The sequence below is a fragment of the Peromyscus californicus genome, unplaced genomic scaffold (genome assembly GCF_007827085.1).
Source record: "Peromyscus californicus insignis strain IS unplaced genomic scaffold, ASM782708v3 Scaffold_1__1_contigs__length_55948999, whole genome shotgun sequence".
Taxonomy (NCBI): domain Eukaryota; kingdom Metazoa; phylum Chordata; class Mammalia; order Rodentia; family Cricetidae; genus Peromyscus; species Peromyscus californicus.
In genome coordinates this window covers 53496147-53510963 of record NW_026294492.1, presented here as the reverse complement: position 1 = coordinate 53510963, position 14817 = coordinate 53496147, and the positions used below count along the sequence as shown (strand labels likewise).

The following is a 14817-nucleotide window of genomic DNA, read 5'->3' as shown; positions in this document are numbered from 1 at the left end:
CTATCCCCGGCTACTGTCACGGGTGGACGCGCGAGCTATCCCCGGCTACTGTCCGGGTGGACGCGCGAGCTATCCCCGGCTACTGTCCGGGTGGACGCGCGAGCTATCCCCGGCTACTGCCACGGGTGGACGCGCGAGCTATCCCCGGCTACTGTCCGGGTGGACGCGCGAGCTATCCCCGGCTACTGTCACGGGTGGACGCGCGAGCTATCCCCGGCTACAGCCCCCAGCGGAGGCCTCCCGAGCCCCCTCAGCCTCAGATGACCCGCTGGGACCTGGAGGGTCGGGCGTGAGCTCAGGCTCGTCCTCGGCTACACGGCGGTCGGAGGCCAGCCTGGGCTACGTGAGGCTCCGACTCCAAAGCAGAGAGGAGCGTGTGAACGAACAGGGACCGTCCCTCCGTCCGTCCGTCCGTCCTGCGCGGGCGGGGACCCCGGCCGCTCACGAGCTGCGGACGAGCTCCTCCCACTGCCTGTCACCTGGGGGCGGGACCCGATTCCTCAGGATAGACTATTGGCTGAGGTCCCTCTGACCTGGCTTCTGATTGGCCAGAGTGCGGCTCTACGGCCGCTGATTGGTCGCCGCAGGCAGCTGCCCTTGATGTCGCGGACTCCATCTTTATTCCTGGCGCTGCCCTCACTTGGGCTTGGATCCGCTGTGTGGCTCTGGGCACCGCTGTCTCTGAGCCTCCCTGAGCGGGGGTGGGGTGGGGGGGTGGGGGGTGGGCTGGGGTGGGGGGTGGGCTGGGGTGGGGGGTGGGGGGGTGGGGGGGTGGGGGGGGTGGGGGGTGGGCTGGGGTGGGGGGCCGGGCCGACCCGCGCTGCGCTGCAGGGGGGACGCTCAATCAGTGCCCCCACCTCCCCGCACCGCCGCCTCCCTTTGTCAGGCAGGGAAACTGAGGCCGGCGCGCTCCGGCGCTCTGGCTCTCGCAATGGAGACCGGATGGACCGACGCCCACTGGCGACCCGGAGGCGCGGCCTCTGTGAGACCCCTTCCCTCCCTCCTGCTGGAAGTTAGACAGTCAGCAGAACTTCCAGTTTGGGGGTGAGGGGGCGGGACGGGCCTGCACCCCTCCCTCCAGCCAGGGAAGCCGCTGAGCGGAGGCGAGCGCACCCCGGCCTCGCTGCCCGCGGGCCTGGCACACGCGCCTGGGCGTGGGCACCGGCTGCTGCCACCCGAGCGCTGCCCGCACACGCCCGCCCGCCCGCCCGGCGTCGGAGGGAAACCGAGGCAGGAGCCCCGGCCTGACGGCCCCGGCGGCTCTGCCACCCCAGCCACGCTCGTGCCTCAGTATCCCCGGTATCAGGACTGCGCCATCCGGTGGTCCTGCCGGCTGCAGGCCGGGCCCGTGCAGACCAGAGACCGCTGGACACAGCTGCGGACACAGCGCACAGGACACGGGGGCGGCGGGGGGCGGACCCGGGGCCAGGACAGGAAGTCGGAGGGGGCGCTGCCCTGGGCCGGAAGCTGGAACTCAGACTCCGGCGGTGCTGCGGAGGCAGCTGCCCCAGAGGAAGCTCCAGGGGGAACTGAGGACAGACGGTGACGTCAGTGCTCCACCTCGGGGACCACCGGCCGCAGGGGGGTGAGGGGCGGACACCCGGGGCCGACCTGACCACGCCCCCACCCCTCACTGGGGGTTCTGGGCGGGGCTCCACCCTGACCACGCCCCCAGCCCCTCACTGGGGATTCTGGGCGGGGCTCCACCCTGACCACGCCCCCAGCCCCTCTCTGGGGGATTCTAGGCGGGGCTCCACCCTGACCACGCCCCCAGCCCCTCACTGGGGATTCTAGGCGGGGCTCCACCCTGACCACGCCCCCAGCCCCTCTCTGGGGGATTCTAGGCGGGGCTCCACCCTGACCACGCCCCCAGCCCCTCACTGGGGATTCTGGGCGGGGCTCCACCCTGACCACGCCCCCAGCCCCTCACTGGGGATTCTAGGTGGGGCTCCACCCTGACCACGCCCCCAGCCCCTCTCTGGGGGATTCTAGGCGGGGCTCCACCCTGACCACGCCCCCAGCCCCTCACTGGGGATTCTAGGCGGGGCTCCACCCTGACCACGCCCCCAGCCCCTCACTGGGGGATTCTGGGTGTGGCTCCATCCCGACCACGCCCCCAGCCCCTCACTGGGGATTCTAGGCGGGGCTCCACCCTGACCACGCCCCCAGCCCCTCACTGGGGGATTCTAGGCGGGGCTCCACCCTGACCACGCCCCCAGCCCCTCACTGGGGATTCTAGGTGGGGCTCCACCCTGACCACGCCCCCAGACCCTCCCCGGGGATTCTAGGCGGGGCTCCACCCTGACCACGCCCCCAGCCCCTCACTGGGGGATTCTAGGCGGGGCTCCACCCTGACCACGCCCCCAGCCCCTCTCTGGGGGATTCTAGGCGGGGCTCCACCCTGACCACGCCCCCTCACTGGGGATTCTAGGCGGGGCTCCCCCCTGACCACGCCCCCTCACTGGGGATTCTGGGCGGGGCTTCTCCCCTGAGTTATGTCTCCAGTCCTGGTTTTCTTTGCCCAGACTGGTCTAGAATTGGTGATCATCCTGCCTCAACCTCCAAAATACCTGAGAGGACAGTCCTCCCCGCCAGTTGCTTCTGAGCTGAGTGTCACAAAACTTTGTCCTAAGGAGAAGCTTGGGTCTGGGAGATGGCTCTGGCGTTGAGAGCACAGGCAGGACCCAGGGTTGGCTCACCACGCACCCGTAACCCCAGTTCCGGGGGCTGCGACATCCATGTCGTCAAAGGGAAGGATAGCTGTGGCCAAATCCTCCCCATGACAGCCATACATGGACACAATATGGGGCGAGTGGGTGTGGCCGTTTACCAATAAAACTTTACTAATAAACTGGGTGTGCATAGGGGTGGAATTCCATCTCCTCTGACGAACTCAGTGTATGTCCAGAAGTTCTCACTGACTAGACTAACCCCTGCGACCCGTGAAGTCAGTGGTGTCACACACACACACACACACACACACACACACACACACACACACTCACGCACGCACGCACACTCACACACACGCACACACACACTCACACACACGCACACACACACTCACACACACACTCACGCACGCACGCACGCACGCACACACACTCACGCACGCACGCACACACACACTCACACACACGCACACACACACACACACACACACACTCACGCACGCACGCACGCACGCACACACACTCACGCACGCACACACACTCACGCACGCACACACGCACACACTCACTCACGCACACACACTCACGCACACACACTCACGCACGCACACACGCACACACTCACTCACGCACACACACTCACGCACACACACTCACGCACGCACACACACTCACGCACGCACACACACTCACGCACGCACACACACACGCACACACACTCACGCACACACACTCACGCACACACACTCACGCACGCACACACACACACGCACGCACACACACTCACGCACGCACACACTCACGCATGCACGCACGGTTCCTCCTGGCGGGAGGCGAGTGTGTGACTAAGACCCTCAGCGTTGTGGCGTCGCCCAGCGGACAGCAGACCCGTGGAAGAGACCCCGGTGACTGTAGTTGCACACATTTCGGCACAGATCAGGAGTTCCTCACCCAGGCTGCTCAGGACGGTCACTGGATGGGGTGGCACTGCTGTCATCCCAGCTGTCCATCACCGTGGCCATGGACCGAACTATCGTGTCTCCAACCCCAACTCAGGCTTCTGGGCTGTTGGCTGTGATTTCGGGCCCGCTGTACACGGCGCAGGCAGTCATTCAGCGCCTACCTTACACCTGGCTCCGTTTCCCAGGGACCTCAGCCTGGGGTTGACTCAGGGTCCCAACAGGCCCGTGGCAGGCCCTGCATGCTGCTGGGCCAGGTGAATCGGTTCCCAGATCGTCATGCCCCTGTGCCCAGCCTTCCCACCTGGCACCTGGCCAGCTGGACTCAGCCTTCTGCACAAATATCCCCCGCAGAGGCTGGGGAGGGTGGGGCAGGGGGCAGCCCTCCCCCCAAACCCAAGGGACAAGCTGTGCGCACTGCAGAAACCCATCCTGCTCCTGTTTGTCAGCCTCGGGCAGTTCCCGGCCTGTCACTCAAGGGCTGTGGGGTCAGGACACACCGACCTTGGAGGACGCGGAGCCGCGGGCCGCCCTCTGGGCCCTGGCCACTCCTTCTCTGTTCCCAGTGGGACCTCCCCCCACCCCGCCCCCGCAGCGGCCCCTTCAGGCCTGCCAAATCTGAGCCTCAGTTTCCCCCCAAAGAGGAAACATAGTCCTGAGTGCAGCCCCGCGAAGCATGATCACTTGGTACCCGCCTGCATTCCTGCTGATCAATCAGTGGCGGCCGCCTGTGTGCCTGGTGTGCAGTTATTTACCGCCAAGTGCATGCCAGGCTTGTCCAAACAAGGGTGATGAAGTCAGAATTCACTTAACCCCAGGACGTGTCCACGCCCGTCCCCACCCCACGGTAGGACACCTGGGTGGAAGTGAGCCTCGGGCCTGGCGGGGCACATGGCAACCCAGGTGCAGGATCCTCCGCGTGCCAACAAGCCCGTTGGTCGCGGACCAGCGTTAACAACTGCCCCACAGGAGGAGGTAGGACCAGCACCGAGGTACAGATGGGGACAGAAGTGAAGCGCGGGGACTGTCACACGGGAATCTGGTGTTTCTGTGCCCCGGGGCCCTGTGAGAGGCCTCAAGATCCCCATCTCCCTCCTCCCCCAGAGTTTAGGAAGCTGGGGAGTGACGCTCACTGATTCTGACAGCTGGTCCCCCTTCCCCCGACACACCAGTGGGAGAGACACACGACCTAGGGACACCAGGCTGCTCAGCCCAGCTGCACGGGAAGCCGAGGCAGGAAGATCAGGGGTTCAAGGCCAGCCTGGGCCAGTCAGAGGCACATTGCCTCAAAAATAAAAGAGGGCAGGGAGCGTGGTCAGGGTGGAGCCCCGCTCAGAATCCCCCAGTGAGGGGCTGGGGGCGTGGTCAGGGTGGAACCCCGCCTAGAATCCCCGGTGAGGGCTGGGGGCGTGGTCAGGGTGGAGCCCCGCCTAGAATCCCCAGTGAGGGGCTGGGGGCGTGGTCAGGGTGGAGCCCCGCCCAGAATCCCCAGTGAGGGGCTGGGGGCGTGGTCAGGGTGGAGTCCCGCCCAGAATCCCCCAGTGAGGGGCTGGGGGCGTGGTCAGGGTGGAGCCCCGCCCAGAACCCCCAGTGAGGGGCTGTGGGCGTGGTCAGGGTGGAGCCCCGCCTAGAATCCCCCAGTGAGGGGCTGGGGGCGTGGTCAGGGTGGAGCTCTGCCTAGAATCCCCAGTGAGGGGCTGGGGGCGTGGTCAGGGGTGGAGCCCCGCCTAGAATCCCCCAGTGAGGGGCTGGGGGCGTGGTCAGGGTGGAGCCCCGCCCAGAATCCCCCAGTGAGGGGCTGGGGGCGTGGTCAGGGTGGAGCCCCGCCTAGAATCCCCGGTGAGGGCTGGGGGCGTGGTCAGGGTGGAGCCCCTGCCTAACTTGAGGGAAGACTGAATTAATGTTTAGAACAGCAACAAAAAGCTAACTGTGCATAAATGAAATAATGTAGGATGCTTGGCTCCAAGGGGACCTGGTTTTCAAATGCACGTGGATTAAACAGTCACCTCTCAGTCCCCCACAGTGCCCCGCAGACCCTTGCTGTCACCCACAGTCCCCAGCTATCCCCGACAGACCCACAGACGCTTGCTTCCAGGCGCCCCTCCGCCCTGCCGAGCGGCCGCAGCCGCCGACGTCGGCTCGCGGTCCTGCGCTGCCCTCTAGCGTCCGCCTCGGGCATTACACCATGGCCGCAGGTCTGAGTGGGCCGCTGTCTGCACAGCTCTTACGCAGCTGCTGGGCCCCGGGGCAAGCTGAACATAAAATCAGTCTGCAGTAGATGTTACCCCTCAGTCCCGTGCAGTGCGCAAGGACCCTGGGTTCGGTTCCCAGCACTGCCTGGCTCCACACCTTTGATTTCTGGCTTTTGTGACATCAAAAACTTTGGTGGTATTTTTGTTTGTTTACCCCAGGTTGAGATGGACTAGAGCGTCCTGGACTCAGCTCAGTCTGTGGCCTCCACCCACTCTGAGCCAGGGGCTCCTGAGTCAGACACTGTCACAGAGCCCAAACTGGCCTGGAACGCACTACGTAGCCAAGGATGGTCTGCCTTGGCCCCCTAGGCACTGGGATGAGGCCATGACCATGTGACACTGGACCGGCACTCTGCCCACTGAGGCCTGTGAGTGTAAAGATACGGACTCCTCAACAATCCACAGGTTTCTTTCTCAAGGGCAGGAAAAAAGGGACCCCAAGTAACTGACACCCCACAACCCGGTTCACGCATCTGACTCCACACATGGACACAAGGCACAGAGTAGGACCACAATTCACCCAGAGACACACAGCTGCCGACTGGGTAAGGGAACACTTGTCTAAACCTGTGTAGACCCCTCCAGGCAGGGTGTAGAACAAGGAGGTCGCAGGGCACAGATATCATCATTTGGAGGTGACAGGGCCCCTTGGCTGTAGGGACAGCATGAACCCTGAGGTAGAAGCACAGACGCGGAGCCCAAGGGGGTCCATCCACAGAACCTGGAGAACATCCCCATCTCTGACTCCACAAAGGCCACAGGCTGCATCATATGCATCCGCCACTGAAGCCGCAAGAATGCCTGTGCCCCTCAAATTGGGTGGCATGGGGGGAGCCCGAACCCTGGCTGCGCCAGATGGGAACAATCCCCAGGAACAGGTCATTAGGAGACGGGCTGGGCGGCCAGTCCCCAGCGCACAGGCGGCATTTAATTTTCCACTGATTTCGCTGTGGTGGGTCCCGAGCCCAGTGTGGGGGGCATCACCTCAGAGAGTGCCCATGGCGGGCAGAGAGGGGAAGCGCAGACGTGGCAGCAGGTGGAGCCTCCCCTGCACCCCAACCACATGATCCACAGAGTGAGAACCAGAGAGTGATCCCTGTAGTGCTTCTGTTGTTAAGTTGATGTGTCGCTGTGGCTGCGCACATGAGGGTCAGAGGACAGTGTGTGGGACACCCTTCTGTCTTTCCAGCACATGGAGCCTGGGACAGAACTTCCAGGTCAGGCACTAGCTCAATAAGGACAGTCCGAACTGACTCCTGGTTTCCTTTAAAAATAAAAAAATTCCTCCCCCAGCGTATCTCCAGTTAGCACAGGCTGCCCTGGAACTGGCTTTGTAGACTGAGCTATCCCTCAAGCTCACAGAGATGCACTTGCCTTTGCCTCCTGAGTCCTGGGATTAAAGGTGTGCGCCGCCACAGTCCAGCTGAGTGCTGGGATTCTAAACATGAAGCATCTAGAGAAAATATCTAACTTAGAAGTTAGCACAGCCTATCAGCCAATAAGAAATGACATAAAATAACAAATTGATCCATCCACCATCTACGATCCACTTACTCACCCATCCACCCACCCATCCACCCACCCACTCATCCAACCACCCATCCATCCATCCACCCACCCACTCATCCAACCACCCATCCATCCATCCACCCACCCATTCACCCATCCACCCACCCACTCATCCAACCACCCATCCATCCATCCACCCACCCATTCACCCATCCATCCATCCATCATCCATCCACCCATCAATCTACCCGCCCACTCATCTACCTGCTCACCCACCCATCCATCCATCTAATCACCCATTCATCCACTCATCTACCCATCCATCATCCTTCCATCCATCCACCTATCCACCCATCCATCCATCCATCCACCCACCCACTCACCCATCCACTCATCCATCCATCCATCCGTCCATCCATCCATCCATCCATCCATGCATCCATCCACTCACCCGTCCATCCGTCCATCCATCCATCCATTCAACCATCCCACTCATCAAATCTTATCTACTATGTGTGACTAGTTTCTACCCCCTGGCTTTTCAGCAGTTCTCAGCTTCTTCCTTCCCCAAAGACCTGGGTTCAAGTTTCCGTCTCCAACTCCATCCCTGTGGACAGAGAGCAGCCCCTCAGGCTCCATTTCCGTGTTTTCCACAGTGTTAGGCCAGCATCTCTGTGCCCTGCATCTGGGGCTGTGGGTGTCAACAGCTCCGATGCCTCCCCGTGGCCCCAGCTTGGCCCTGCTCTGTCTTTCAACTGGGTCTCCCGCCTCCCTCTGCTCCCCAACATCCCGCTGGGCGCTCCGGGGAACATTCCGTGGTTTGCATCAGACTGTCCGGCTCCGCGGAGCCTCAGATGTGGGCAGAGTGGGCGGCGGCCTGGCGGGCGCGGGCTGGGGAGACAGCGACCAGGGACCCTGCGCTGCAGTGTGGCGTAGAAGGTGGTGGGTGGCGCAGACCGGCAGCAGCAAGCAACAGGCAGCCACTTGGTGGATAGGGAACTCCACCTGTCTGCGGTCCTCCATGGCTTTATGGCCTGCAACGCAGCTGGCCCTGGGCCCTGCCTCCTTCTATCCCCTGTGCCCCTGTGTCCCTGGGCGCAAGTGCTGCAGCCACGGGGGCCTCCTGCAGCTCCTCCCGAGTGCCGGGCTCTATCCTGCCCCAGGGCCTTTGCGCCTCTGTGCCTCACACCGGGGCCTTTGCACAGCGGCAGCCCCATCCTGGGGCTTCTGTTCCATTGCTGTCCAGGTCTTCCAGTCTTCCTAATCACCCATGCTCCTGTCCTCACCCTTCTCAGCGCGCCCTGGAGCTGAGGTTGACACACTCATCAGTCACTTCTGCTCTCTGATCTCCCCAACAGGCCAGGCCAGGCGGGTGGGGCGCCCCACTTCACCAGGACACATAATAGGTGCCCAATCAAGGCGGCCAGCGGAAGTCCTTCTGGAATCTAACCACAATTCCTCCTGCTGGGTTTCTGTGACTATTACACAGTTCCTGACCCACCCCATGGAGAGCCCTTCATGGAGACCGAGTCACCCACCCATCCCCCACGCTAGCAGGTGAGGAAACTGAGGCAGGGAGGCTGTTACTGAACACATCAGCAGGAGAGTGGACAGTGTGTAAAGTGCAGTTATTAGGACTTGTAGCCAGGGAGACGCTCGGTCAGTCACAGGACTTGTCACAGTCAGTCACAGTCGCCTTGCAGCATGCAGACCCAGGTTTGAGTCCAGGGGCTCCTGTTGGTGGCCAATCAGTGAGCTCCAGGCCAGAGAGGCTCCACCTTACAGGTAATGCAAGGGGACTCAGTGGGCATGTGCACATGCATGAACGCATGAACACACACTCACACACGCACGCACACACACGCGCACACGCACACACACGCACACACGCGCACACACACGCACGCGCACACACACGCACACACGCGCACACACACGCACACACACGCGCACACACACGCACACACACACGCACACACACGCACACACGCTGTCTGGCCTGGGCTAGGTCCCCTCCCCCAATGGCTGGGTTCACAATGAAGTTCTATTTTATATTTTACAGTGACCCCAGGGCCTTTGCATACGATGGAGAAATGCTTCACTGCTCACCCACACTCCAGCTTCTGGTTTTATTTTTGTTTATTTTATTTTATTTACTTATTTTTTAAGTTTTTCAGACATGATTTCTCTGTGTAGCCCTGGCTATCCTGGAACTCACTCTATAGCCCAGGCTGGTCTTGAACTCCCAGAGATCCGCCTGCCTCTGCCTCCCGAGTGCTGGGATTAAAGGTGTGCGCCACCACCGCCTGGCATCTATTTTATTTTATTTTGAGACAGGGTCTCACTGTACAGCCTTGCCTGTCCTGGAACTCCCTCTGTAGACCAGGCTGGCCTTGAACTCACAGAGATCCGCCGGCCTCTTTATTTTGGGCACTGGGACTGGGTTCCACCGTCTCCAGACCCTGCAGACAGGATTGTGACAGTCTGACCTCTGACCTCAGTCTTACTCCTCACCCCTCTCTCTGTGTGACTTTGACAGTTCAGTCCCTGGGCTTCTTCTAGAACCCCGGTTCCCCCCTTCATGGTCTGAAAACACCCCAGCCCCAGCTGTGCTGTCAGAACGGAGGGGACTTTAAAAAGAGATCCAGGGCAAGTCCCTGCTCGGCCTCGATGCTGTCCCGTCCCCACCTACCTCAGGGCCACAGCCCCGACCGCTCCTTCCTCCATCTCCAGGCTGCACCCTGCCCTGGGGCCTTTGGTCAGCTCTGGTTACTTTCCTAACTTCTGGTGAATTCCACCTTCCGTGCATCTCAGCTCAGATGTCCCCTCCTCGGGAGGCTACCCTGGTCCCTCCGGGCCCCCTGCCTCCCTCTATCCTGAGTGTTTGCATCATTATTTGAATTCTCCACCCCCACTGGAGTTCTCGTCTGGGGACCCTGGTACACAGTAAGTGCTCAATAAATGTTGACTGAGCACAGGAGGGACAGAGCTGTGACCTGCGTCCCAGGGATGCCCGCTGTTGCCGCACATTCTCTCCAGAAAGTAGCTACCAGGGGACATCACCAGCCACGAGGCCCCTCATCCCACCTCAAGGCCCAACGGTCCCCAGGACCCGCGGGGGACCACAGACCACGTCCCCGCCAAGAAACCTGTGGCCCAGAGAGGGTGGGACACAGGGCAAGGTCACCCAGCGATGTGGGACCCAGAACCGCACGGAGGGGACAGTCAACTGACTGGCTCTTGGGCAGCTGGACGGACCAGGCCATGCGGCTGCCCTCTCTCATGGCCGAGTCCACCCCTGGCTCCCCCCAGAAGCTTCCAGAAGTGTCCCTAGTGTAGGGCGACGACATCCACCCGACAGAAGAGGGTCCCGCCACCTCATCGCTCCCGCCTGGATGGAGGGGCTCAGGCGGGTCACTGGGCCCTGGGGACTTGGGGACCCCGCGGAGCCCCAGGATGAGGCCTAGTGGCCTGGGCCACCTTCCCGCCGTGGTCTGCCTGGGTGTCCTCACCGTGCGCGCGCAGAGCGACCCCCGCCCCGCGCCCTCCTCCCCCAGGTCCCCGCACTCACCATCCACCACATCTTCGCAGCCATGTCATAGCAGAGCTGCCACTTGACCGACGCCTCCCCCGGCTTCCCGGACACGGGGGGCCCCGGCACCTCCATGCTGGGCCACGATGTCCCCTGAGGTCCCCACGCTCGGCTCCCACGGAGCCCAGTGAGTCGGAGACGGGCAGGGGCGGGGGGCACGGCCGGGAAGGGCGAGCTGGAGGGCGGGGACAGAGGCCACCCACAGCCCGGGAGGCGGCTGCCATCGCAGCAGCCCCGGATTTGTGAATGAGCCCCCTCCCCCGCCCGCCCGCCCCCCGGAAGCACGGCAGCTGCCCCCGCCTGCCCCTGCCGAGCTGGGCCAGGGCGCCCCGGGGCCTTCCCGCCTCCAACACGCTGGGAACTTGGACCCAGGAGGCCGCCGAGGACTCCTTCACGTCTAGGGACCTGGGCTGAGGAGACAGCTACGGGGCCCAGGCCTGAGATGGGAGACCTGCTCCAGGCTGTGTGACTTTAGGTGAGTGGCTTGGCCTCTCTGGGCTCCTGTGTGTAAATGGTGAAAGCAGGAACCAGCCCAGTGTGCGGTGGCACGGGCCTGTCACGTCAGCACTTGGGGGAGACTGAGGCAGGAGGACTGCTGAGAGTTTGAGGCTAACCTGGGCTACACAGTGAAAGCTTGTCTCAAAAATAAAAATGCCCCCCCCCCCCCCCCCCGCATCATCAAGGTTTTGTTGTTCTGTGCTTCCCTTCGTCCTCCCACGGGGCGGTGGACTCGGTCTCCTTACCTTATTTGACAACAAAGTGACCTGTGCGTTTATGGAGCACCGACTGTGTCCAGCACAGAGGATAAGGCTCTGCTGGGCGAAAAGCATGGCTTGGCCCTACGCAAGCAGCAGGAAGGACTAAGGGCGGACTGCAGGAAGAACTTGCCAGGGGAAAAGCTGCCTGATGGCTGGAAAGCAGCCCTGGGGAGCTGGTTGCTGCTCCTCCGTGAGGGGAGATAAGGGACGGGACATGTTGGGCAACAGGGCTCGTCCTTCTGGATTCTCCTGTCTTCTTTTCACCGCCTGAGGGCTCCTATGCACCCTTCAAAACCCCAACCCTGCTATGCCCCTATCCTGAGAGAGAAACAGAATAGTGCCTGAGGTGTCTCTTGTCCCAACAAGCTGGGGAGGCCCAGAGAGGTTCAGTCAGGAGCCCAGGGCTGCGCAGCAGCTCCGCTACGGTGTGACCGCCGCTATTTTCTTCGAGGGTCCCCTCTTTGTCCCCATTTTACAGACAGGAAACCGAGTCTCAGAGTGGGTAAGTGTCGCACAGTCCACCCTCATGGGCACCCAGAGTGGCACCAGCCACAGAGTGAGCACGTCGCCCTGTTTGTTGACTGAGTCATGGCTGTGCCAACAGTGGACAACCCGCTGCTTACCACAGAGGCTTTTCCACGTCACGTGGGTCCAGCCGGCAACCTGAGGGCGGGAGCCGGGTGGGGTGCCCCCCCCCGCTGCCGCTTCACCCCTGCCAGCACCCCGACCCCTGCCAGCACCCCGACCCCTGCCAGCACCCCGACCCCTGCCAGCAACGGCTCCCCAAACCCACACCCCCAGTCCGGACCCTTCCCCGCAACTGCACCCCTGCAGCCGCACCCCTGCAGCCGCACCCCCAGCCGCACCCCTGCAGCCGCACCCCTGCAGCCGCACCCCCCCAGCCGCGCACCCCAGCCTCACCCCTGCAGCCGCACCCCTGCAGCCGCACCCCTGCAGCCGCACCCCTGCAGCCGCACCCCCAGCCTCACCCCTGCAGCCGCACCCCTGCAGCCGCACCCCCGCAGCCGCGCACCCCAGCCTCACCCCTGCAGCCGCACCCCCAGCCGCACCCCTGCAGCCGCACCCCTGCAGCCGCACCCCCCCAGCCGCGCACCCCAGCCTCACCCCTGCAGCCGCACCCCCAGCCGCACCCCTGCAGCCGCACCCCTGCAGCCGCACCCCTGCAGCCGCACCCCCCCAGCCGCGCACCCCAGCCTCACCCCTGCAGCCGCACCCCCAGCCGCACCCCTGCAGCCGCACCCCTGCAGCCGCACCCCCAGCCGTAACCCCGCAACCTTGCCGCCCCCTCCCCCCTCCCCTCCCCCACGCAGCCGCACCCCCGCAGCCTCACGCCTCTCCGGCCGCAACCCCAAACCGCACTCCTCTCCAGCCGCAATACTCCCGCAGCTGCACCTCTCCCAGTCTCAACCCCCCCCAAGCCTCACACCCCCACATGGTAACCCAGCCCCACAGCCGCACCCCCACCCCGCCTCCAGCTGTAATTTGCCTTGGCATCTTGTGGTCGGTCCCTCCCCCTACAGTCACCCCAGATGTGGAGCCAAGAGGGCAGGAGACAGGAACTGGGGAGGAGACAGAGAGAGGTCTCGGTTCAGGCCTACCAGCCTTCCCACACACCCCGTGCCGTGCCTCAGTTTCCCCAGCTGCAGGAGGAGGGGGTGAGGTCAGGGTGTCCCCCGACCCCTCCCTCTGGCTGATGTCGCAGGCGCAGCCCCGCAGAGCCCAGGAGGAACCCTGCGAGGGTGGCTCTGGGGAAGCATGAGGACCAGAGTTCGAACCCCCAGCGTCCACGTGGGAAGTGGAGGCAAGAGAACTCGGGCTTGCGGGCCAGCCTAGGCTAACTAATGAGCTGCAGGCTCGGGGGACCCCGGGGCAGACGCTGGACGTCCGCCTGTGACCTCCACCAACCCTGATGACGCCCTAACAGTTTCGAGGCTGTCACAGTCCGGCCAGCACAGCACCACGCACAGGTGACCTCACTCCACGCGCGGGTTGTGGCCTGCATTTTGTGGGCCGTTTATCTTAACAAATTAGTTGATTAACTTTTGAAATGAATTTGTTTTGTTTTAAATTTTAATTTCACTTTGAAATTTATCTTAAAATTTCCTTATGTTCTTTCACTTAGTCTCATCTTTTCTACTTTATTATTCTATCTTCAGACCGAATCTCACGGTGCTGCCCAGGCTGGTATGCATCTCGCCATCCACCGGCCTCAGTCTCCCCCAGGTGACGGTTATTTTGGCCTGATGACACCATTTCCATGGTGAAGGCTGAGTGGCGCCTGCGCAGGCCCACCCTGGCCACAGCTGCTCCTGCGGGTGGGAGGGGGAAAGGCGGCCTGGGAGACAGGGGTTGAGAAGTGGGGGAGGCAGCGTGGATTTTGCAAATTTTAGGGAACCCATTAAAACCTTTGGACGTGATTATTTTTTTGCTTTAACACGACGTCCACAAGCCGCCCCAGTGCGCTGCACACAACAGGTGCTCAATAAATGCTCCATCGATCCACCCAGATCCCCAGCTCTGCCTGCTGCTTGTGCTGCAGGCTCCAGGCGCAGCCGCGTGAATCAGCGTTTTTCAGAGGAGGCAAACTGAGCTCTCACGAGCTCCGGCTGCTGAGCGTCCTCAGCCAAGAGGGGGTCTTACCTGGATTCGAACTCGGGTGTCCAGGAGAAGGTGGAGCAAGTGCAGGGCATGTTCACAGCCCATCAGCAGCAGTCTGGCCCGAAGTGACCAGCAAAGCCACGCCCCCAGCCCCTCACTGAGGGATTCTGGGCGGGGCTCCACCCTGACCACGCCCCCGCCCCTCACTGGGGATTCTGGGCGGGGCTCCACCCTGACCACGCCCCCAGCCCCTCACTGGGGGTTCTGGGCGGGGCTCCACCCTGACCACGCCCCCAGCCCCTCACCTGGGGATTCTAGGCGGGGCTCCACCCTGACCACGCCCCCAGCCCCTCACTGGGGGATTCTGGGCGGGGCTCCACCCTGACCACGCCCCCAGCCCTCTCTGGGGGGATTCTAGGCGGGGCTCCACCCTGACCACGCCCCCAGCCCCTCACT

General features: G+C 62.9%; 1 long non-coding RNA gene across 2 annotated transcripts; it reads right to left on the bottom strand.

Annotated features, from left to right (window-relative positions):
- Nucleotides 1-13811: 13811 nt before the first annotated feature.
- On the bottom strand, nt 13812-14787 carry LOC128115904 (uncharacterized). 2 transcript variants are annotated; one of them, XR_008220318.1, is made up of 2 exons: nt 14404-14787; nt 13812-14098 (listed from the first exon to the last, which is right to left on the bottom strand). It is a non-coding gene; the product is annotated as an uncharacterized LOC128115904 (long non-coding RNA). The 2 variants fall into 2 exon arrangements; XR_008220317.1 differs by having other exon boundaries at nt 13812-14072.
- Between the last annotated feature and the right edge of the window lie 30 nt (nt 14788-14817).